The sequence below is a fragment of the Danio aesculapii genome, chromosome 2 (genome assembly GCF_903798145.1).
Source record: "Danio aesculapii chromosome 2, fDanAes4.1, whole genome shotgun sequence".
NCBI classification, from domain to species: domain Eukaryota; kingdom Metazoa; phylum Chordata; class Actinopteri; order Cypriniformes; family Danionidae; genus Danio; species Danio aesculapii.
Window position 1 is genome coordinate 13,196,379 of NC_079436.1, and position 23,936 is coordinate 13,220,314.

Below are 23,936 nucleotides of genomic sequence, written 5' to 3' on the forward strand. Positions count from 1 at the left end.
GAGCAATTTTAGGTATTTATTTTCCATTTTGGTTTTCTCAAAGGACATTTTAATAACCTTACAGCATAAATAAGATCGTGTGCAATCAAAAAAAGATTCTTTTCGAATCACTAAACCACGAATTAGGGCTGTGCGATTTGGGCAAATTATTTAATTGCTATTTTTTTGACAGATATTGTGATTTCGATTTGATTTGCGATTTCATTTTGTAATTAAGCTTCAGTTCAATAATCTGGATTGTAGCTTCTTACTACTAAATTGCAGTGAGTAGTTAAAAAAAGGAACAGAAAAGATATTAACTTACTAACTTACATTCATTCAAAATTGTTTTTAAATATTCATAAATTAAATGCTCATTTTTCTCTAGAGCAAACAGTAAGCACAAATAAAATGTTCTTACCTTTCTGTAAACAATTTCAACTCAAATTAGGGAGAAAGTGTAATTTATCATACAAACAAAAAATAATAATAATTAAAGCTGCAAGCAGCGATGAAAGGGAACTCGCACCCTGGCTCACCACTGCCATATGGTTTTAGAATGACAGAGAACAGTGGACAATAATAATTTTAGCTGATATGTAATCCTGAGAAAATCACAGGTTTATGCCAAAGTTCCTTCTGTCAGCAGGTGGCGCTATGACTGTGACTCAATATTGGCATGTAGATATCTTCAGGAGAGGAATCTCATTGAACCTGTGAATTTTCAGGCAGATCAAACATTGTTTGGCTGAGTTATAAGTACTTCCTCCTCCATGGCGATACACTAAATTTAGTCAGTCTGCCACGGACACACCCTTCGACGAAAACTGTAGATCTTCACAATTTCACATTACAAAGGGCTTTGGATTATACTAACAAAACTTGGGTTCGATCTCATAGAAATTTGTAGGAGGAGTTTGTTACACTGTTAAACACATCATTTCCTTTTGCCAGCAGGTGGTGCTATGACTGTAACTGGATATTGGCATGTAAATGTGTTCAGGTCAGCCTGATCTCACGAGAAAACTTAAGTATTTTACGTTTTGTCAGTTTAGTGGCTAATTCGTACGAATTCGTACGAGTTCAGTCGTATAAAATTGTGCAATTTTAAAAGGAGGCGTGGCACCTAACCCTACCCCTAAACCCAACCGTCACTGGGGGATGAGCAAATCATACTAAATTGTACGTATGAATAGAATTGAATAGAATTCATAGATCGTATGCATTCATACGAATTAGCCACTAAATCAAAAAGTTACGAATTGCCGCGAAATTGTGTTGGTTCTGGTCTAGACTGTTATCAAACATGGGAAAGCATCAAAGTTTGTGAGGCAGCCAGGGACACGCCCTTTGACGAAAACTCTAGATCTTCGCAATTTAACATTCCCAAGGCCTTTCGATGACAAAACCATATTTTGGCGTTGATCTGATGAAATCTCTAGGAGGAGTTTGTTAAAATATGTCTGGAAAGGCCAAAAACTGCACTTTTTCATCAGAGAAAGTAAAAAATTTCCGACTTCCTGTTGGGTTTGAAATTTCGCTCCAAGAGACTTTTTGTAGGTATTGGCATGTTTGATGTGTGTGCCAATTTTCATACATGTGCGTGAAATGTAGCTCAGGAACCACTCCATCAAAAGTGCATAGGTGGCGCTGTCAAGCCATTTTGCCACACCAACTTCCGAAACTTTATCAAACGTACATATTCACCAATTCAGGGTTGTGTGCAAAGTTTTGTGAGTTTTATAGCCTGTTTAGACCCTCAAAATCGTGATTCATTCTAGAGAAGAAGAAGAAGAAGAAACGGAGCAATTCCAATAGCCCCTACGCACCGTTCCGATGCTCAGTCGCTAAAAATACAGAACACTCAGTAAACTAACATGGCTGATAAGAGCCTCTCTGTACTTTATATTGTCTAAAAAGGAAGTAATTATCACAGATGCTACACAAAATATCACAACATTCAATGTACAGTACAGCTGTAGTACTGTAAAATATGTCTGGAGTGGAAGAAATATGGAAGACAGTTGGAAGTGTGTATCGCCCATTCAAGATTTAGATGAGGTTTTTAAATCCCTTTTTGGACACTGCATTAAAAGGCACCATGCAAACAACTCTGAAATTGTACCTTGCTATTGCTTGTTACTAGGTTGAGTGTCACTGACGATACTTTTAGTTGACTTTTTAGCAAGACACTCCTCTGTGGTGCTTTTTTAGGTGCTGGTTGTTGTATTTCCTCGTGCTCTTTTTCTTTGATATTAATTTGTCTATTAATGCTTTTAACGCTTCAGACACCATCTTCCCACTCGTTCTCACTTTCCTGATTGTTTGTTTTATAGTGGGCTTTCCGCAAAGTTCGGTTGCACAATTCTGATTGGGCAGAACGAAAGTGTGCTCACTCAGTTGGCTAGTAATTGGCTAGTGTCACACACAGAAGGCAGTTACGCATTTCTCTGGGTGGGGGAAATTAAATAATATGCATTTCATATCGCAGACTCTTGCAATTAGCTAATCACAACAAGCAATTGTGATTTGATTTCTATTAATCGCAAAGCCCTTCCATGAATGATAATAAAGTAAATAAGTGTACAGCTTTTAAGTACACTTTATCTGTTTGCATCTGTAGTATGTACAATACTTTAAAAACGTACAATCTTAAAATTGTCTCTTTCTCAATATTGTTATTTTTTAATAGTCAGAAATCTCCACATCATGTAACAGTTATGTACACTACACCAAAATGTAGTTTTATTTCTATTTTAGGTTTTTACAGTGGGGTTTGTTCATACAGTAGGCTATTTAATTTGTCTTAAAAATAACACAATAAAAATTGTATTCCCCGGCATGTAGTAATTTCTCATTCATGGAAAGATAAGAAACACCAGCATTCCAAAATGGTAAAAACCTTTAAAACTTAAAATTCATGCATATTTATCAATACTTTAATATTTTAACAGAACTTCCTAAAAACTATTGTCTTAATGTACTCTGATGGATTAATCAATAAATGTCCTTTATTGGTATTGATGAAAACTTTAAAATCGAAGAACTGAAGAAAAGAACCGAAGAAAATCCACAAAACCTCGCTAATCCTTTATATGTTTTTGTTAAAAAGTGGAAAATATATTGTTGGTTTTATGGGAAAGCAAAATGTTCCTTCTATTGCATTTAAGCTGCTTTTGGAACCATTAAAGTACTGGTTTGCTTAAAAATAAAAATTCTGCCATTAATTACTCCCCCTCATGTCAAATTAAGATATTTTAGATTAAATCCGAAAGCTCTCATATCCCCCATAGAGAGAAATGGTACAGTAACATTCAGGTAAATCGGTGCTTTTGAAAGCACTATTGGTTATGTTAGTGAAAGAAGAAGGTAGGTCAGTCGATCAGCCAGTCAGCCAGTCAAAAGCAGCCTCTGGTGGATTTACACGAGAACAGCAGGCATGAATGGCACTCGCAAGAAATTTGAGATCCCAAAAAGCATACAGAGCGGCCTCTGATGGATTTGCGAAAGCAAAAACTGCAAAAAAGCGTACCTCCTAGGACGCATTTTGCGATCTCCAGAATATAGCGGTACTTTTTAGAATGAGCCTGGGTTGAATCGTACATAGCTCCAAGAACACTTGTGTGCAGCAAAAGAAAAAAAATGGTCAAAACATCTAGTTTACTATTGGCAATACAATGCTTAAGATTTGCACTGCTGACTCTAATAGTAAATACACTGCCCATAGGAAACAAGTTCCCTGACTTGTCGTGGTAGACATGGCTTTTTATGGTGTACAAAATTGTTCTTGGAGATATGTACAGTATGATTATAGTTGAATCACTGAATGTATGTTTTGACAAAACATCTCAGGACTGTTGCTGTCTATGGAAGATGAGAGAGCTCCTGGATTTCATCTAAAATAACTTCATTTGTGTTTCTTAATTTTTCTTAATTTGTCTCAGGGGATTGAAATTACAAGGGGGTGAATAATTAATAACATGATTTAATTTTTTGGGTAAACTAAGCCATTAATAATGAATTGGGAAAATATCTGTGAAATTTTTTACCGAATATATGAAAATGTGAAAATATATACCCTATTTACCTGCAGTGTCTTGTAATAAAAGTGAAACCTGACATATTATGTTTACTTGTAAGTCAAGCCATCTAGACTGGACTTATGAAGTAGAAGCGAGAGCCATGCATTATTTCACTGTCCCTCCTCTATCTCAGAGAGATCCATTAGAGGTTTTTGATGTGCCAGCTCTACCTGTCATCAATGATAAGACACAGCGCTGTGCGATAGGCCACACTAAATCAGCCAGCCAATAAAAGACACCTGGTGAAAGCAGAGATGCAAGGTACACTTCACCAGGCTGGCCTGCTTGATCATTGCCAGACATGCTTTTATCCAGGGGGGTGTGAACTTCAGCCATGAGGTGTGTGTAATATATCTATCCATGTTCCCTCCGGCTCACTAAACAACTTCTGCTTCAATCTCCAATCCAGAATTGGCACATGCAAAGAGCAAGCAGCGTACATGCCCTTTCAGGTTCATAGGTCTTTCCTTCCAACAGTACTTACTACATATACCCCATATACATAGCGTGTTGGACTTGTTACAACAGACTGCATTTTGGCTATTTACAGATATCCCAGATACTGGTTTTATCACATTTTAATGTGCTCATGCTCCAGAACCTGAGTTCAAGCACAGCATGTCTGAGTGCGTGACATTCAAGCGTATAATTCAATAATCCTTCTCTGGCAAAAGGTAAGTTCTCATTACTGTCAGAGTCCAGCCACTGGGGAGGTGAAGAGAGAGCGTACGCTGCCAAGAAAACCAGCATTACCTGTTTGAAACCCTTTACTCTTTTGTTACAGGATCCAAGGGGAAAAAACATGCTGATTATTGGATTGTGAACACATGTGGTTTTCGGACCACCATTCATGTCTTTGAGTGAACATGATAGCAAAAACAACTTCCTTTAATTGCAAAGATCCATCATTCAGGTTTTTGCTGCTTTCAGTTTCTCTCTTAGAAGAAATGTCAAATTACACACACTTGCTGTTTCCAGAAAGGCAGACTCTTCCTATTGTTGTACAGCATTACTCATAGTTTCAGACTGTGTGTGCTATAATGAAAGTACAAACCTGAACACAAACCAAATATGAGTGCCTCAAAATATCCCACAATTCTGGTACTTTAAAAATGTTTTGCATTGATGCCACAGAATTATTATTTTTTTGGTTCTCCAAATAATCTTTCAGTGAATAGTTGTTGTTGTTTTTTTTTTTTGTTTTTTTTTTTAAAAACAACATTTATTTCTTGTTGTGAAGTAGATTTGAATTATCTAAATGAACATTTCCACTTTTAAGCAACAAATTAAAAAAAAAAACTTTTAACATTTATGGCATCCTTCTGAAAGTCTTAAGGTTTTGAAAAGGGAAATATGTAAGATTTTAAAGTAAAATTGCCAGTGTGTGAACAGCAAACACTTTCTAAACGATTTATGAATACCTAGACTGAGTTTTGTCTAAACACTCTGTAGGTTTTTACAGGTTCTCAGCTTCAGCTTCTCTTTCATTCTACAACGGGGTGTCAAACTATGTAACCCAATAATCCCAATGGGTGAAATATGGACAAACCCAACTGTTGAGTTAAAATGTATGATTTAAATTTAAAGGGAAAAAAAAACAATGTTGGGTTTGTTCATGTTTTACCCAATATTTGGTTACGACAAACCAGCATTTTTTAGAGTATAGAACAGGGGTGTCAATCTCAGTTCCAGGAGGGCCGCAGCATTGCATAATTTATTTCCAACCCTGCTCCAACACACTAAAAGCTGCGGACACACTAGAGTTTGAGCATGCGAAATTCTGTCATACAGCGCTGTGAAACGGGGCGGGATTAAACAAGATGATTAGACATTTAAAAAAGCGAGAGATTGGTCCATATTTTAAATTTCTGTCATGTTTTGATCGTCGGTTGGTCTCACACAGTCAAGTGATGCGATTTTGCAGGCCAGAGTTTACCAAGCTTGAACTTTGCAATGCAGCGTACTGCAAAACTTGTCGCACAAGCTTGTCTTTCCGGTCTGACACATTCGCGTGCATATGAATGGAAGTCTATGGGAGAAAAAGCCAGTGTGACCCCATCATCATTATTTTTCCATTTAAATTTAAATTATACATTTTAACCCAATTGTTGGGTTTGTCCCTATTTGACCCATTTGGGAACATTAGGTTACAATAAATTTGGGTTACAACAGGAGTCACCAATCTCGGTCCTGGACAGTATTGGTGTCCCAGCAGAGTTTAGCATCAACTTGCCTCAACACACCTGCCTTGATGTTTCTAGCAAAGCCTATTGAAGGCAAGCCTGAAATCATTAGCCTAAAAACCATATAGGCTAAAGGCCGGCTCACACTGTGTAGTTTATTTTTTACAATCCTAAACTACAGGTGTCAAACTGGAGGGCGCAGCTCTGCACAGTTTAGTTCCAACCCTAATTAAACACACCTGATCAAACTAATTAGGTCCTTCAGGCTTGTTTGAAAACTACAGGTAAGTGTGTTAAAGCAGGTTTAGAACTAAACTGTGCAGGGCTGCGGCCCTCCGAGATCTGAGTTTGACACCCCTGTCCTAAACGATTGTAGCATGTCAGACTGTACGATGTCAGTTGTCCAGGAATAAAAAAACAGTTTTGACATCGTGGTCATTTGAATTGTTGCATGGATTAGATATTAGATTACTATTACTATTAGATCTTGGATTGATGCTCATCGCAGCTGTTGTCACAATGCAGGAAAGTGTCTAAAATTTCTGACACTGCCAGAACTTTTCAGAGGAAAAATCTGATCACAACTGGCTTTAAGCAGATGTCAAATCAACGGTCAAAGATCACGGATTTTAGCCTAGGATTTCAGGAATTTCCCAAATTTGTCTCAGATGACAAAATCGTGGCTGAAAACTCACAGTGTAAGTAGGGCTTAATGCTAACTTTGCTTCTATGGCAGCATACAGGGAAGAACACTAAAAGGCATTTGATTGGCTAAGATATGTTTCATGTGACCAAGTTAGCATCATACTTACTCTTACTCCCAGGGTAATTTTTTAATATCGAAGTTGTTATTTGGCTGCACCAGGGTGGTGTTTCGTAACAGCTTATTTATTAGGAGGCGATATTCCTAGCTCAACCCCTAACCTGGAGGACCAGGGGCTTCAGGTACGAAGACTTGCATTGAATTCATACTAAAACATTGCATACGCACAAAGCTGTAAATGTGCATATGCAGTAAAAAATTCAGATGGATGAAACAGTGCGTACGCTGAATCCCACGCATATTCTCTTTGTACATCCAAATTAACGTGAAACTGAGCGCACGTGCATGAGTGCAAAACCCCTCCCTGCCTCCTCCCCCTAATAAATATGGTAATGACTCTACTTTGGCAAAACCAAATGAAAAAGCAATGGCAAAAGCAAGCAAAAAGAGAAACTTTGAACAGAATGTGAATTGGAGGTGCTCCTGTCGGTGGTAGACCGGAGATTAGTGGTGTTATTTGCAAGTTGACCAGCTAAAACCAGCTAAAACCACCTTGACCAGCCTGGTTTAAGCTGGACACAGCTGGTTTTAGCTGGTCATCTTCCAGCCTGACCAGCTAAGACCAGGCTGTAAATGGCTGGAATCCAGCCTGGAAATGGTCAAAACCCCTCAAAAACCAGGCTGGTCATCCAGCTAAAACCAGCTAACCAGCCTAGGCAAGTTTAAGCTGTTTTTTTCAGCAGGGATGTTTGGCTGGTCAACTGTATGGTATGGAAACCTTATATACCTGCTAGACATGAGGATGATCCCGTCCAATACAGCTGGCATTGCACGGCTCAAAGATACTTTGTAGTGTGCAATTTAACACAATTGCCTCTAGGAGTCGCCAATGGAAACAAAACAAACACGCACAAGAAATGCACGTACGCTAGACATGAAGTTGGCGTGGACCAACGCACATTCTCACATTAATTTCATCGTTAGTAAATCCAAACGTGAGCGTGAAATCTGGCAGTTGATACATGAGGCCCCAGGACATACACAACGGAAAATTTAGCAATTCACCAATAGCGCATGTCTTTGGACTTGAAGGGGAAACCAGAGGAAACCCACATGAACACAGGGAGAACATGCAAACTCCACACTGAAATGCAAACTGACCCAGCTGGGGCTCGAACCAGCGACCTTCTTCCCACTGCGTCAGTAATACAGGCATTTCTATCTCCCCCATAGTAAGAAAATATCTGTTTCAAGTATACCTAGTAAGACCTTGATTAGCTTGTTCAGGTGTTTTTGATTATGTTTAGAGCTAAACTCTGCAGGACACCAGCTCTCTAAGAACAAGTTTGGTGACCCCTGGTTCACAACACTGGGTTACACATTTTTTATGATGCTTAAAACAAATGATTTTGTTTTTGATTACATTTTTTTTACTGTAATCTCAAAGTCATGTAAAGAAAGGGACTGATTTAAACTATAGCTTACATGTTTTACAGGTTTTATCTAGAATTTTGGTGACAAGTCACATGCTGTAATCTGCACTTTAAAAAAATGCTGGGTTGTATTAACTTAATACTGGATCAAATGTGAACAAACCCAGCTGCTAAGTTAAAAAAGCCATTTAATTTAATGCAAAAATTAACTCAGTGTTGTGTTGATTGTGGTGAGTCTCCATGTTTATTAGTCTTGTACACTCTGAAAAAAAAAGTTTTTTAAAGGTTTTTTGCACATAGTAAAAGTTCCACTTCTATAACTGTATTGTCCTGAATAACCCTTTTTCATTAAATAAAAGAAATGAATAACCCTGAATTTGTCCTTTAAGTTAGATCAGGGTTCTTTATTTCCCGCCTTATTATTTGTCAAATCTGTAACTGACAAAGCACCTGCAGCTCATTACTGGTTTTCTGGAGCTCCACCATCAGCTACACAGACTGTCAACACTCTCTCAACAGGTCGAGTCATTCTTTCTTAAAATGTCTGTATTTTCTAAATGTATCTTGTTTCCCACAAAGTTTTTTAAATAGAACATGTCTGATCAGCACTGTTCAGTAGATGATGCTCCTTTTTCACTGTTTAAGTAAAATAATTGTTTAAGTCACATACACAATGCAAAAAATATCCCATGACTTCAGTGTTCTTTTTAACACTGTAACTCTATCACACACTGCCCACTTCTGATATTTTTTGACCATCATAAACTCATGTGCATAAATAGAAGAGATATATATGAACTTCAAATTCAACTTTGAACTTCAAATACATATTTCTTTTTTCTTCTTCTTTATGAATCTATTTATCTTCAGGAGTCTCCACAGCAGAACCACCAACTTACAGTATATAGAGCCAGATCAGTCTCAAAAACAATACGTTTGCAAAATTAAAACTCATCCATGCACAGCACAATTCATATTCATATTTACATTATAGAAAATATAATTATGAAATTTTATTAACAAAATTTACGATTTGTGTCTTGCATTTATGAATTGTGTTTTGAATTTACGAATTGGATTTGTGCATTTCCGAATTGTTTTGAATTTAAGAATTACATTTTGTAATTGTGAATTGTAAATGTATTATTTTTTAAACTAATCTGGCTCCATATTTATTCAACATATGTTTTACACAGCAGATGACCTTTCAGCTGGAACCCAGTACTGGGAAACATCCATACACACTCATTTACACACATTTAGTACAGCCAATTTAGTTTAGACTTTGGGAGAAACCGAAGCACCAGAAAGAAACCCACGAGAACATGGGGAGAACATGAAAACTCCACACAGAAATGTCAACTGACCCAGCTGGGACTCGAACCAGCGACCTTCTTGCTGTGAGGCGAAAGTTCTAACCACTGAGCCACCAAGTTGCCCCACTATTAATACAGTGCATTATTAAATAATATATTAATATAAAAAATCATAATATTCATAAAATAAATACTTTTATTACTAATATCAATGCTAATATTTATCCAAAATATATAATAAACTATATTTTAAGGTGCCATATATAGCACTTTTAAAGCATGACTCTTTGTGTAACCTATTGAAAAGGGTTCTGATTAGCACCAAAAAGATTCTGCTATTGTTACAAGCTAAAGAACCCAAATTTGTTGCTGTTTAGAACAATTATTTACTGACAGTGTTAAAGAGCCAAAGACTTGTTCAATAAAAGGTTGGGAAACCTCACTCTTAAAAAAACATATTGTATCTTTTATTTTTTAAAGTTTACTCAGTTATGAGAGGTTCAGATACTTTCTTGTAATCAGTTTCATCTTAAAAGACCTTTTAATGGGATGAATTTGTCAACAGAATACTGACGCGGTCAAATCAACATAAGTGATGTACGCACGTCCTGGGTCGTTCCCTTTTGACTTCTTACGGCACTAAATTCCTGAATTCACGGTACATCAGCAAAGATATCAGCAGTGTTGGAGTTAGAGGCTGTGAGCCTTGACAAAAGAGGCAGGTTGGTTGGCAGCTTTATTTTTGCTACGCAAATGCAGTGGCCACTGTTTGCATTCCAAACCACGCGGCTGCATCACGAGCCTGTCAGTCGTAGCACGGGAGCCGTCCCTTCATCAGCCGATCCTCAACTGAGGCTCAGGCCTGGACCACACAAACAGCTCACTCAGGCACCTACCAGCATGCACGAGCGCACACATATATCACTATACAAATGGCTCAAGTTAATCTCGTTCTTTTATGGATAATATTATCATTATTCAACTTCAGAAAGGTTTGCTAATTTGTTATTCATGACTTCGAACATATTTAAATCATTCAGTCTTTTAATAAAAACACTTGTGCACTCAAATTGCATTTCAAATCTGTCAAAATAGTTTTGTTCTTGATGGCAAAAAGATATTATTTTAATTAAGCACTGTTTTTTTTTTTTGAAAGAGATATGCATGATATTGTGTTAATTGTGCTATTTTAATAAGTAACAAGTTGTTGCATCCTTGTTAGATTTCATGGACTTACTAAAGTAATAGCAATATATTAAGCATAATTACTTGCAATAACCATAAACCAAACCTTATTCTTAATCTCATAGTTAACATCTTCACTTAGTAAATGTTCACTAATTAAATCACTTTAAAAATAAAGCATAATAAGTTCACCTTTAAACGTTTAATATGCATCGTGACTGCTTGAACCTTTTGGTCTATAGGTTGTCATTGAATTAAATAATAAAAAAAATAATAGCTTAGAGTGGTGATAGGAAAATAATTCATCCAAATAACTTTTCTTTTTTCTGTGAAAATTAAAGGGTAAAACATTTTTCTGTTTCAATTTAAAACTTCAGCATATGTCAAAATCAATATCAATTTTCAATTATCCAGTAAATTAGAATGTTGTCATTTGTGGCATTGTTTTTTTAAGATTAAATTTTTACAATATTTGGTCCCATGTTATATTAGGTATATAGTATAATGTTGTTACAGTGTTCATGTATAACAGGAAACTTATTTTGATCATACTGAGGTTGGGCACAGAATCGGGCCCTTAGGAATTGACTATTGTTTATTTATAATCAGCCATAACAATTATCAGCTTATCAGTACTGGCCGAATTCTTTTTAATATCTTATTTACAATTTTCATCCCATTTAAAAGTGAATCAATAAGAACAAAGCAAATGTGGGTTTCATTTTTAAATTTAAGATTTAACTGCAGAGAGATACAATTCACAACATCTGTTAGACATTTGTCACTTTCACATCATCTTCAATTTAAATTTGAACATAATAATTTTTTTAAATAATAAACAAAAAGTTCATTATGACTTTAATAGATCAATACATTTTGTAATACTAAATATAACTATGCTTAAAAAAACTACTAAGTGAGGTTTATTAATAAACTAATTTCGAGAGGATCACGTGCTTATGATTTATCACAGCCGGTCTCGTATTAAGCTAATCAGTATCGTCCAATCATATGAGCCATAAGCTACTATAAATAACCACAGTTTTCAGTCCACCTTATCTTCGTTTGGAAGAAACCCCTCTTCCTCCCCATTCTCCTCCTTAACTTTAGATCGGGCGGCACGGAGGCCCAGTGGTTAGCACTGTTAGCCCCACAGCAAGAACACTGCCAACCCTGGTCCTGCCAGGTCGGTAGGTGTTTCTGTGAGGAGTTTGTATGTTCTCCCCGTGTCCGCGTGGGTTTTCCCCGGGTTCTCCGGTTTCCTCCCATCCAAAAAATATACATCATGCATAACAATGAAACATTTGTCTAGCCCCTTGCTTTTTCCTCACGGGTTCCCTTAGCTACTGCAGACGGGGAGTTCTGAGATCCACCGAGCTCAGGCTCCCCTCTCGCTCTGCAAATGGGAGGAAGCCCCGGGCTCGAGGATCCCTTGAGCTCGGGGCTCTCTCCCGGGACAGCATGCCAAACAAGCTATTGATGAATCATCAGCTAAGTGTGAACTCTTGAAATACTATTGGTCAGGTATGTTAAATGATTTATTCATTTTCTTTGAATGATATGTGTCATTCATTTAAATACTCCACTCAAACATACACTAGTTATGTTTCTCTTAATCTATATTACCTCATTTTATCTAAATGAGCTTTTCAGTTATCAACAAGTCCAACATAATCTCACGACTGTTTATAACCTTTTGATTTAGTGGCTAATTTGTATTAAATTGTACAGTCCCATTCATACATTTTAGTGCGATTTACCAACACAATATCACGGCAATCGTAACTTTTTGATTTAGTGGCTAATTCGTATGAATTCGTATGATCTAATTCGTACGATTTAGTACGATTTGCTCATCCCCCAATGACGGTTGGGTTTAGGGGTGGGGTTAGGTGCCACGCCTCCTTTTTAAAATGGTACAGTTTCGTACGACTAAACTCGTACGAATTTGTACAAATTAGCCACTCACCTGACAAAACGTAAAATAGTTACGTTTTCTCGTGAGATCAGGCTGGATTCTCATGCCTCAATGAGAATGCGATATAATCAAGATGATTTTCATGTGCATTTTGTCAGTAAAGCCGCTTCTAGTAAACTCATGCATTTACTGTAGATGGAGCACAGTTTACTGCACAGATGCATAGTACACTGAAGTTGTACTATGTACACTGTTATTGTTACTCAAAAAAATGGGTTTAAATTCTACTAAATAGGACACAGACATATCACCCTGCAGCCCAATATTGTTTACTCACTGAAGCTGAGCCTGGTCAGTACCTGGATGGGAGACCACATGGGAAAACTAGGTTGCTGTTGGAAGTGGTGTTAGTGAGACCAGTGGGGTTTGGGTGAGTCTTAATGCCCCATTATAGTGAAGGGGACACTATACTGTCTGTGAGCATTGTCTTTCGAATGAGACGTTAATCCGAGGTCCTGACTCTCTGTGGTCTTTAAAGATGCCATGGTGCTTTTGATAAAGAGTAGGGGTGTAACCCCGGTGTCCTGGCAAAATTCCCTCCATCGGCCCTTACCTATTATGGCTTTCCACATCCACCGAATTAGCTCTATCACTGTCTGTCCACTCCACCAATATCTAGTGTGTGGTGAGCGCACTGGCGCCATTGTCATGTGGCTGCTGTCGCATAATCCAAGTGGATGCTGCACACTGGTGGTGGTGTACACAATAAACGCGCTATATAAATACACATTACTTACTTCTATTCAGTTTAATTGGTCGATAATGACATTGTGATAATCATTCTGCAATAATGACAGCTGTTAGCACTGCTTCTCAATGAACTATGGCTGTGGTAAATGAAATTACAACATATAATAACATGTTTTTACTCCAAGCTCATCTTAACTACAGTTGAGAGTTTGAAACTCTACAATGTCTATAATGGCCCATTTTCACTGAGTGGTATGGTACCGCAAAAAGGTTGTCAAAAGGTACCAGAACGCGAACCGTATCATAGCACTTTTTGGGTTCCCTTTCCAAAGGGTACCTAGCACAACAAAAGGGTACATAAAGCGGAGCTAGATGATTAATGAACTTGAGCTCTTAATAATAATGTGCGCGTGATTATTGAAGTGCTTCTGATATCCTTTCAGAAACTGACAAACGCCAGAGTGAAGCATGAAAAAACAAAGGAGAAGCCGGAAAAGCAAAGGAGCAAATTATTCTTTCAGCAACCTAAAACATAAACAACCTGCCATATTTAATTATTATCATCGAATTTTGGACTATTATGAACTTGGAATAGGGCGACGCAGTGGCGCATTAGGTAGTGCTGTCACCTCACAGCAAGAAGGTCACTGGTTCGAGCCTCGGCTGGGTCAGTTGGCGTTTCTGTGTGGAGTTTGCATGTTCTCCCTGTGTTCACGTGGGTTTCCTCCAGGTGCTCCAGTTTCCCCCACAGTCCAAAGACATGCGGTACAGGTGAATTGGGTAAGCTAAATTGTCCGTAGTGTATGAGTGTGTGTATGGATGTTTCCCAGAGATGGGTTGCGGCTGGAAGGGTATCCGCTGCGTAAAACATGTGCTGGATAAGTTTGCGGTTAATTCCGCTGTGGCGACTAAGCCGAAAATGAATGAATGAACTTGGAATGATGGAATTACTTTTTTTTAACAAGATGTTAACGTTACATGTGCCGGTGAAGAACAAAGATGAGAGATTTGTACTGTATTTTTTATTTGTAATTGGTAACCTTTCAGAGACTTTCAGGCTCTGTATGTGTTCATAAATGTTTTATTAATTTTTTTATTTTATATAATCACAGACGTTACAATAGACTATTTCGCATTATCATTGATCTGCAGCTATAATCAAATCCTGTTCATAGAAAGGTTGGTAATTAACATTTATTTAAACACAAGTATTTATGTATTTAAAGCATTTGTCTAGTAAGATGTGTTTCTCATATGATATGTGAACTTCAAGCGAAAATGACATCGACTGCAGCTTTCTGTCGAACACCACGCCTACCAAAAGGATACCATTGGTATCGTTTGTCAGTGGAGACACAAACCTGATAAAGGTGACCCGTACTGAATCATACCGTACAGTACTGTACCACTCAGTGGAAATGAGGCATAAGTCACAGTGAATCAATGAGTTTGTGGGTTTCCGCAAGAGCACCCTCTGGCCTTCAGTAGACATTTACTACAAACGCTTCACGCTTCCCTGACAGGATGTGCACAGAAATCACAGCTTTGTTCAATTGTGTTCACAATTTCAATTTGATTAATCGCCAAGCCCTAGACTATGGTATATAGATTACCTCAGGACATTAGATCTGCCCTGTTCATAATAGTATTTAAATCAAAGCTGAAGACATACTTGTATTTTGGCATTTCGTTCATTTGTATGCTCTATACTGTAATGTGTACAATCTCTTCCATTGTTTATTTGTTGTTTTTGTGGTTTATTTTCTTTAATTTTCTAACTCCAACTTGGTATTACTTAGTTTTTACAGTACTTTGTTGAACATAATTGCTTTTAAATGTGCTTTATATAAATGAACTCGAATCGACTAGATACACTCATTCACACTATATCATTCACCCGGCAAAACACTGTTCTTTTAGGCTTAAACCCTTTATTAATCCGGGGTCGCCACAGCGGAATGAACCACCAACTTATTCAGCATGTTTTTACACAGCGGACGCCCTTCCAGTCACAACCCATTTCTGGGAAACAAAACACTGTTATCAGACTGATTTTATACAAAGGAGACATTATAAAGACTTCCAACACAGAGAAGACGATCAGAGCCGACAGTGAACAGTCATGAATGTAATCTGTCAGATTAATAGTATAGAAACTTTGTAGTCCAGATGCATAAACTCTGCAGTAGCTAATGCCGTTTCCTGTTTGAATCCCACCCTGAACAACAGCTTTGCCTTCTCTTCGTTAAAACGTCTTGGCTTTTGCTTTGATAACCAAATACAGCCAGATTAAATACATTTAAAAGGGAACCAACAGAGCGAGAACACTTGGATGAACAAGTCCTTAAATGGGAATAAATTAGGGAAGAGAGGGTAATGGTGAAGATAGTATTTCACTCCTGAGGCTTAGCCTGAGCAGTCACAGCGACCTCTAAAGAGGGAGAGAGAAAGAGAAAGACACACTAAGCAACTGAATACTCTATAAAAGGAAGCCAGAACAGTTACCCCTGAGATAAGAGTTGGTGGCTGAAAAGAAAGAAGCTTCATCATTGGAATCAGGTATCATATGCAAACCAGCTAGTATGCTAGCCTTTAACTACCCTACGCACTCGGTCAACTCTCTTAAACTAACAACCCGGGTGAAGAATGACCCGAACTTTCGAAATGAATCCACAGGTAATTATTTGAACCAGGGCAGCGCTAAGGCACAGAGGCCAGTCCATCCTCACAGGCCTTTATACTGTAGCTCACGTCTCATTTGTTCAAATTAAGCTCAGGGAGGGGGAAAAAGCAGCTATTAGTGTGTCTGGATGAACTAACGACATCCAAAGCGTTTCCATGTCGCCCAGTTGAGCCCCAGACAGGCTTCGAGTAATGACCTGGCCCGCTTTTTCAAAGGCACCGACGCCACCATGATTAATGCATCTGACCTGGCAATTTCAGAAGAATACAGCTTATTGTATTAAAGACTGCTTCCAGCCACAAACATGGGTGTACAATAAGTCCACTTAACATTCTTCGCTATCAAAAGTTTGGTAAGAGATGTTTGGATAAAGAGAAAAAGGTAATATCCCTCATCAGTGTCATGAATGAAGTCTTGAGCGTGCGTGCATTTCATCTGGCATAAAATACCAGCAATTAAGCGAAAACCAAGGGTCAGGCTTGGTAAAACTTTTCTGTGTGTTTAGAAATTTGGTTTTATTGCATAAGCAATAGTGAGTCTGAGGGTCAACATTTAAACAAATCACAAGATCTGATTTTCTACGTGCCACAATCAACATAAATGAACAAGCTGTCAAAACAAATTTCTGTGTATAAAAAGTTAGTGCTGAAAAGTCTGCAGAGAATGAGCTATATATCAAAATGGGTGTCTTTTGCATATGGTTTTTTGGTAACCACAAGGGGGAGGAGGACGTTCAGTACATTTTGTAAGAGGGAAAGTGGATGATCTGCAATGTTAGGTAAGTATAATTATATCAATGACAGCCTAGGGCAACGCAACGCAGGACCTGCTGGCACCAGAGTTTCAATTATGGAGAAATTTGTAGTCTTAAAGGGATAGTTCATTCAAAAATTAAAATTTACTCACTTTTTGCTCACCCTCAAGTGGTGTTTTAAACCTTTATCAGTTTCTTCTGTTGAACACAAAAGAAGATATTTTGAAGAATGCTGAAAACTCAAAAGCATTGATTTTTTTATAGTAGGAAAAACAAATACAAATTATATCTGTTGTGTTTTACAATAGAAAATCAATTCAATAAAGGTGTGAAACAAGTAAAGGATCAGTAAATAATAACAGAATTTCAATTTTTGGGTGAAATATCCCTTTAAAACGACATACAGCGCTCAACATATATAAGTACACTCCTCACAAATCTATCTTTTAAATTCATATTTTTAATAGGAAGCTATACAATATTATATTTGTGCATATACATTATATTAGTCAGTACTGAAGCCAAATCTGGAGCTTATCTAACAAAATAACTTACCATAACGGTCCAAAAACTAGTACACCCAAATTTATTTTATAGAAAAATCTTAAATACAAATTTAAAAAAAGATGAAAAAATTTAGTGGAAATTTTGTAGGTTGTAATTTATTTTTGCAATATTTTACTTGAATTTAATTGTATTATCTTTCAATTTCTAAATATATTTGGTGACTAAAATATTATTTTAACAAATATATCTGTTCAATAATTCTCAAAAATGGGAAAATTATTTTCAAAACGGGGTGTACTCAATTACGCTGAGCTCTGAATGATCTCATTAGGCACATACCTTTTTAAAGATTAAAAAATATTAAACTTTATTATTGATTTGAAATGTAACACACAAGTGTTGTCGTTGACTGAGTTGAGTTGACACAACACTAGGGGTTCTAAACAGCAATAGGGGCGCGCGGGGCACAAAGTAAAATATATTTATATCCAATAAATAAATAAATATACCGTGCTATGTAGAATAAAAAAACAAATTTTGAGCTAAATAATGAGGAAATATAACTACTATTTAAAGTAAACAGAAATTAAATTAACTGTGTGAAATCTGGCTTTTTAAGCATGTGTTACAACTAACCCTCTGTCTGTTACAACTTGCCCCACTGGTGGAGTAAATAGTAACATTTTTACTCCTGGCATTTTTGGAAATACTGCACAGAAACCACAGGTCCGGCGATCATACAACCAGTGCTCATTTGTAGGAGAGGCTTGTGTGTTGTTGGTAAAAAACAAATGGTTTGTCTAACCTCATTACTTTGTTCATTATTTGGCCAAAACCAAAAAGTGTTACTTTGTGCCCCGCTCGCCCCTACGGCTTGCTTGAGACACATTTTAACAGACTAAACTTCCTAAAATTCCATTTCAAAAGCTGATGCCCCTAAAAGCCACCGAACTATTTGCACAATGGCTGGCACCATGATGAATTTTCTAGAAACGGACACAGAGCCCCATTTAGATGGAGCCCAGACATTTCCACTGACCCTTAAAGAGAATGAGCTCAGGTCAGCTAAGGCCAAAGGATGTGGACCCTGCGGTGAAGTTGCAGGACGCTGTGAGATATCTCAGCATTCTTCTCAAAAGCACTAATGCATTCTTCTTCACACACGCCTGTACATTTCTGTCTCATTGAACCCAGCTTATTGTGCTTATCTTTTTGATAGGTCCTCCTGAGGCCAACCTCTATATTATGTGCAAATGTGTCTTCATTTAAACGTTCCCTCCATGCTGCGCTACAGTTCGGGAATGTGCACTTGAAAACACAAGGCGGGAGGTGCCACATCAACACCGTAGGTTCGAGAAAGCATTATATGACATGAAGAAGTGAGGTGAGAGCCAGGTCAGCAAACACAGGATTGACTGAAGAAATGGAAGGAAAAAATCTCATTTGTGAGAATAAATGAAAATGCGTTGCTCTTTTGGCTCTGCATGTCAGTGGTTCTCAATCAAGGTTCTGGAGGACCTCAGCACTGCATACTGAATGTGTCCTTTATTAAAAACACCTGATTTATATCATCAGCTCATTAGTTGACTCAATTGGGTGTGTCAGATAAAGAAGACATTTCCGTCTGGACACCAAATTAAAAACACTGGTCTATATTATTGTGAGACAAAGTTAAAAAACAAAGCATGTAAGCTATGCAAAAACACACATGGATATGTCATTTAGGTAGGTGCGGCGGTATTCCAGGGCTGATCTGAAAGCAAAGATTCCAGAATGACAGCTCTGAAAATGGAAATAAGCGCAGAAAAAAGTGAAATTGAATCCTTCGGTCGAATCTGAAACAATTTGAATAAATCGACTCACATGTGAAATTCATAAGCTTTTTTGAAATGTATGTAAATAATATACATTTATTCTTTTTCTTTAATAGGTCATTTAAAACTGTTAAGCTGACCCAACAGGGACTGTTTTTTTTTTTTTTTCTTTTCTTTTTTTGTTAGAGACAAATGGTAATATTTAGCAAACATGTATCTGGTATTCCATGATAAAATGCACACTTCAAAATAAAAATGTAATAAAAAATATGATACTTTTTCCCCAAAGTGAGCCATGGAAGAATCTTTTTTTTTTATTGATTTTCATATGCTGGTGGTTCTGTAAATGTTCTTCATGAAACCACTGAGCCATATTGAGTCAGTTGTAAAATATTTTGATGAGACAAGATGAAACTTTTGAATCTAATAAAAAGACCATTATGGTGAACTTAAAAAATAAAGTTGAAAAGTCTTTCATAAATAAAAACCCAATTAATTCTTAACTTTCACAACTTGCACTATAACAGTGATGCGAAAATCATCCCAGTCACCTCCAACATTAAAATTAATACAAAAATTTAATATTTTAGATCTATACGCACAGTCTTGTTTGAATCTCCAAAAGTAAAATCGATCAATTAAACCAAGTTTATTTGCGTGAAATGAACAGACAATGAAAACAGAGTGATTGACAGGATGCCTCAGACCACACCTGATGACACCCGGCAAGGAAAAGTTTCAAATACACAGCAGCCGTCTAATGTTTATTGCCTGAGGGGACATATTAAAGAAGTCTGAATCAGACCCAAAGCCGCTGACAACGACACTTATCAACTAAAAAAGAGAGATATCAAGCTGAAGTTACCGTGCGTTCAGAGATGGAGTGCTTGAGGCGCGCCAAATCCGTACAGCCTCGCGCTTCTCGCAGGCAGATGAGCGTGTCTTCGCGGGTAAAATCCACACGCGCTTCTTTAACGCAACATCATTTTCGAGCAACTGACTTTCTCACGGGCATGTCCTTTTCTAAAAGCCAGAGAACAAACTCTTCAAAGGCGAGGAGGACGGAGAAGCGCCTCCCTCCGTGGCCAAGCCTCTCTCTCTTCTTCTTGTGAAGCACCTCGTCCTGAGGGGAATAAAGTCAACACCAATGACCATGAACAGTCACGGTAATAAAAAAATCATGCTAATTATTGAAATACTATCACTAACAATAATCACTAGCGTCAATGTTTGAAGTTTATGTGTCTAAAATCTAGCCGACATGGTTTAAGGCTGCTATTTCCAAAATTCATCAACAGCCATCCTAATTTGTATAGCACAGAAGTAGCATATATAGGCTACACATTTCAACACAAACAAAAAGGTAAGTTTAAAATACCTTGGCATACACTTGAAAATAAGTAAGAAAAGTTCAAAACTGTTCCATTCATGAAATTTGCTTAATAAACCACTTCAAATGCTGATTTGAACCAGCTTTAATGTGATTTTAATCACAGTTGTTGTTGTAGTGATTCATGGTCCCGTAGTGAGACAGCGAATGTGGGCTGTGAGCGAACACATTCATCATTCATCAAGAGCTTTACTAACAATATGCTTATGAGACCAAAATTTTGAATATGAATGACCTTTTTCTGTAACTACAAATCCAACGTCAAATGTAATCAAGTATGGTATTTAGCTTTATTGAGCGATTAATAGCCTATTACGAATTAGGCCTATGTCATTACGTGAGCAGACGAATAGGCTAACTTGAACACAATTTAATGTTGGCCTTTATAATGTCCAGAAGCAGCTTATATTCATTTTTATGGTTTATTGAAAAAACATGACAGAACTTTTTCATTTGGTAAGACTTTACTGCTCTTCGAGGGTCAGACACAAAACTTTTTTAATAAAGAAGTTGGAAACTCATTTGTATACAACGGTGGAAATTAGATTAGGTAAAACAAGTATTCACAAACCCATGTAAGGCCTGTAGGATTTTTATTCTCGCTGAAGCAATTATATTTACACAAAATATATTTAATAATACTTTAAAATACTTAACTGCATTCAAGAAGTGAAATAAGTACTGAAGGACACAGCTGAAAATATGTATTTTTTACCACCCTCATGTTTCATTCAGACCCATATTAGGCTTCCTTTATTTGGTGTAACAAAAAAGACGTTAGGCTGATTGATATCATCAGTCACCATTCACTTTTACGAATCTCCCACATAAACTGAACATTTATGATTAATAAACGATTATAGAATGCTACTTTTCTGTACTACAAATATATTCCTGGTCATTAAGCTGAGGTCATCGATTTCTGCATGAACTCAAACTGGTAACATTTCTGAGCACTGTTTAAAGTGATAAAATTCTTTTAAATTCTACTTTTAATGTTTCATTTAGGGTGAATTTACACATGGCAGGTGTAGTTTGGGTATATTTCATTCAAATTAACTGTTGCGATTGCTGTTATTGCAGTTCATTTGAGTAAATGTGAACACTTCCAACTGGGCCACGGTTGTGTGCATTAAACAAACATCTATTCCTTAACACATTTTATGGGCTTTTCACAAATTTTCAACTGATGAATGAATCATATGTGTAAACCCATTTCAGTATACGGCCTTGTGTTGGATGTACGGTAAGTTTTGAAGATTTTTTCAGATTGAGTTTTAAAAATGACAGTGAACCAGGACTAAATGTATTCTTCTACTGTAGGTCTGGACCAAATGAACGTGGGGAACAGAACAAAAAGTATACAAACACACCCGTCAATGTCAGATATCTCTATGTATTATGATTTCAATCACATTTTATGGTTTTATACTCAAACATATACTTATTTAAATGAAACTAAATTTTAAAAAGGCTTCATAGGGCAGACACGTCTGTTTAGATGAAAATCTACCAGGCCTTTGCAAAACCCCTTCGCCCACTCTCACCTCCCCTATAACATCCATGTAATCTTCAGCGGAGTTCCCTACGCCTACAGACATGCACTAACTTTGGCACTCCTTCCACTACAAACATCAGGCTCAAAGCACAAAGACTGGCCAAACAGGGCCTTTCTCGTTTTCGGCTTTAACAAAACACTAAAACAAATTCTGGGAGGCTCTCCTGCGCTCTATTTATAGACCAAACCAACAACACACGCAACCGAGTGAGGGATGAAGGAATGTGAATCATCACTGGTGATCCATAAACAATGTTAAAGTTCAAGTTCAAAAAGACTGATTGGGAAATCTCTCGTTGTAACCGGGGTTTTCTCCTCAGGTAACCCCTGCTTGAGTCACAATGGATGGCAATTTTTATTTAAAAAGATAACATCGCTTAGTATGTAACCGTCAAGATTTTTTGAAGTTTCCTTTCAGGAGCACCACAGCATGTCCCACACAGGGTTTCACCAGGTGCACCCTAGGTATTTTCCAAGCTAGAACATTTCAGGCTTTCTAATGTCCTGAGGCAGTGCTCAGCTGCTGTTTCACTTATGCTCTTTATAGAGTAAAGATTTACTACTTACAATGTTTTAAGAACTGATTACTGGCTATTAAACAGCTGGAAGACACCAAATGTCAGCCTATCTTGATGAAAGAAAAGATGCACAGGTGCCTGTTTTTATTTATATGGTTGTGTATAGAACAGAATGCACTACTCAAGTAAAATAACTATGGGTGTGAACTAAGATTTTGTTAAATGACAAATGAAATACAATTTTTTATTGTCCATTATTTCTATATGTGCATTATTTCATTAATTATTAATATATTTGGCATACTTATAGAAAACAGTAGCTATGTTTCATCCACCTATTTTTAGGTGCATTTCACATAAAAAAATTCTTGATGGAAGTGGCAAAATGTGCATAAACGTTAAAATGAGCATGAAAAGGTTATGCTCATAACTGAGAAGTATAAACTTTCTATCTGATAAGAAAAAAATGTCTCTAAACTATGATGGAAACACATTTACCAAATAAATTCCAGCATCAAAATAAGTCATGTGATTTTGTTTTTAACAGGCACACGAAACCAAACTATACACCATAATAGTTAACCGGGCCATGATGGAACAGCCTAAATTAAATCGTTATCAGGGTTGTTCGATGTTATTACCTTTCAGAATTGTCTTGAGTGGCTGCGCTCCCAATGAGTAGTCTTATGTCTCTAAAAAACAGTTATCTTTTTTGAAAAAGAGCTCACAGTGGCCTCTCCTACCACAGCAAAATCCATTTTTCTTTTTGATATTTGGCGCCAGTTTATCAAGACGTAACAATTTTGTTCTCTTTGACTGACTGGGTGGAAACTATGCTTTATTCGCAAATGTTTTATGTGATATTCCTGTTATGGTATACATTCAATTCACATATTTGGATGGAAATTTTGGTAGTGTAAACATTAACCATAGTAATTTTGGGGCTTCTAACTCAATCCCTCTAGCACTAACAATTGTCTTAAATGTGTAAAGTTGTACTCATGTTCTTGGGAATAACTTCTGAACCATGAGGACAAAATTATCAGCCACAGCAACAAGTTGAAACTTCTAAAAAACAGCTTTAAATAGATTCCTTGGTCATC

The 23,936-nt window shown here is 37.1% G+C and overlaps 1 protein-coding gene across 1 annotated transcript in view; it reads right to left on the bottom strand.

Moving 5' to 3' along the window:
• LOC130235595 (artemin) overlaps positions 1-20,367 on the bottom strand; it is a 33,733-nt gene extending 13,366 nt beyond the window's left edge. Inside the window, exon 1 of the mRNA XM_056466120.1 lies at positions 20,233-20,367. The gene's annotated coding sequence lies outside the window, so the exon portion shown is untranslated. The remainder of the gene's footprint in view (positions 1-20,232) is intronic.
• Between the last annotated feature and the right edge of the window lie 3,569 nt (positions 20,368-23,936).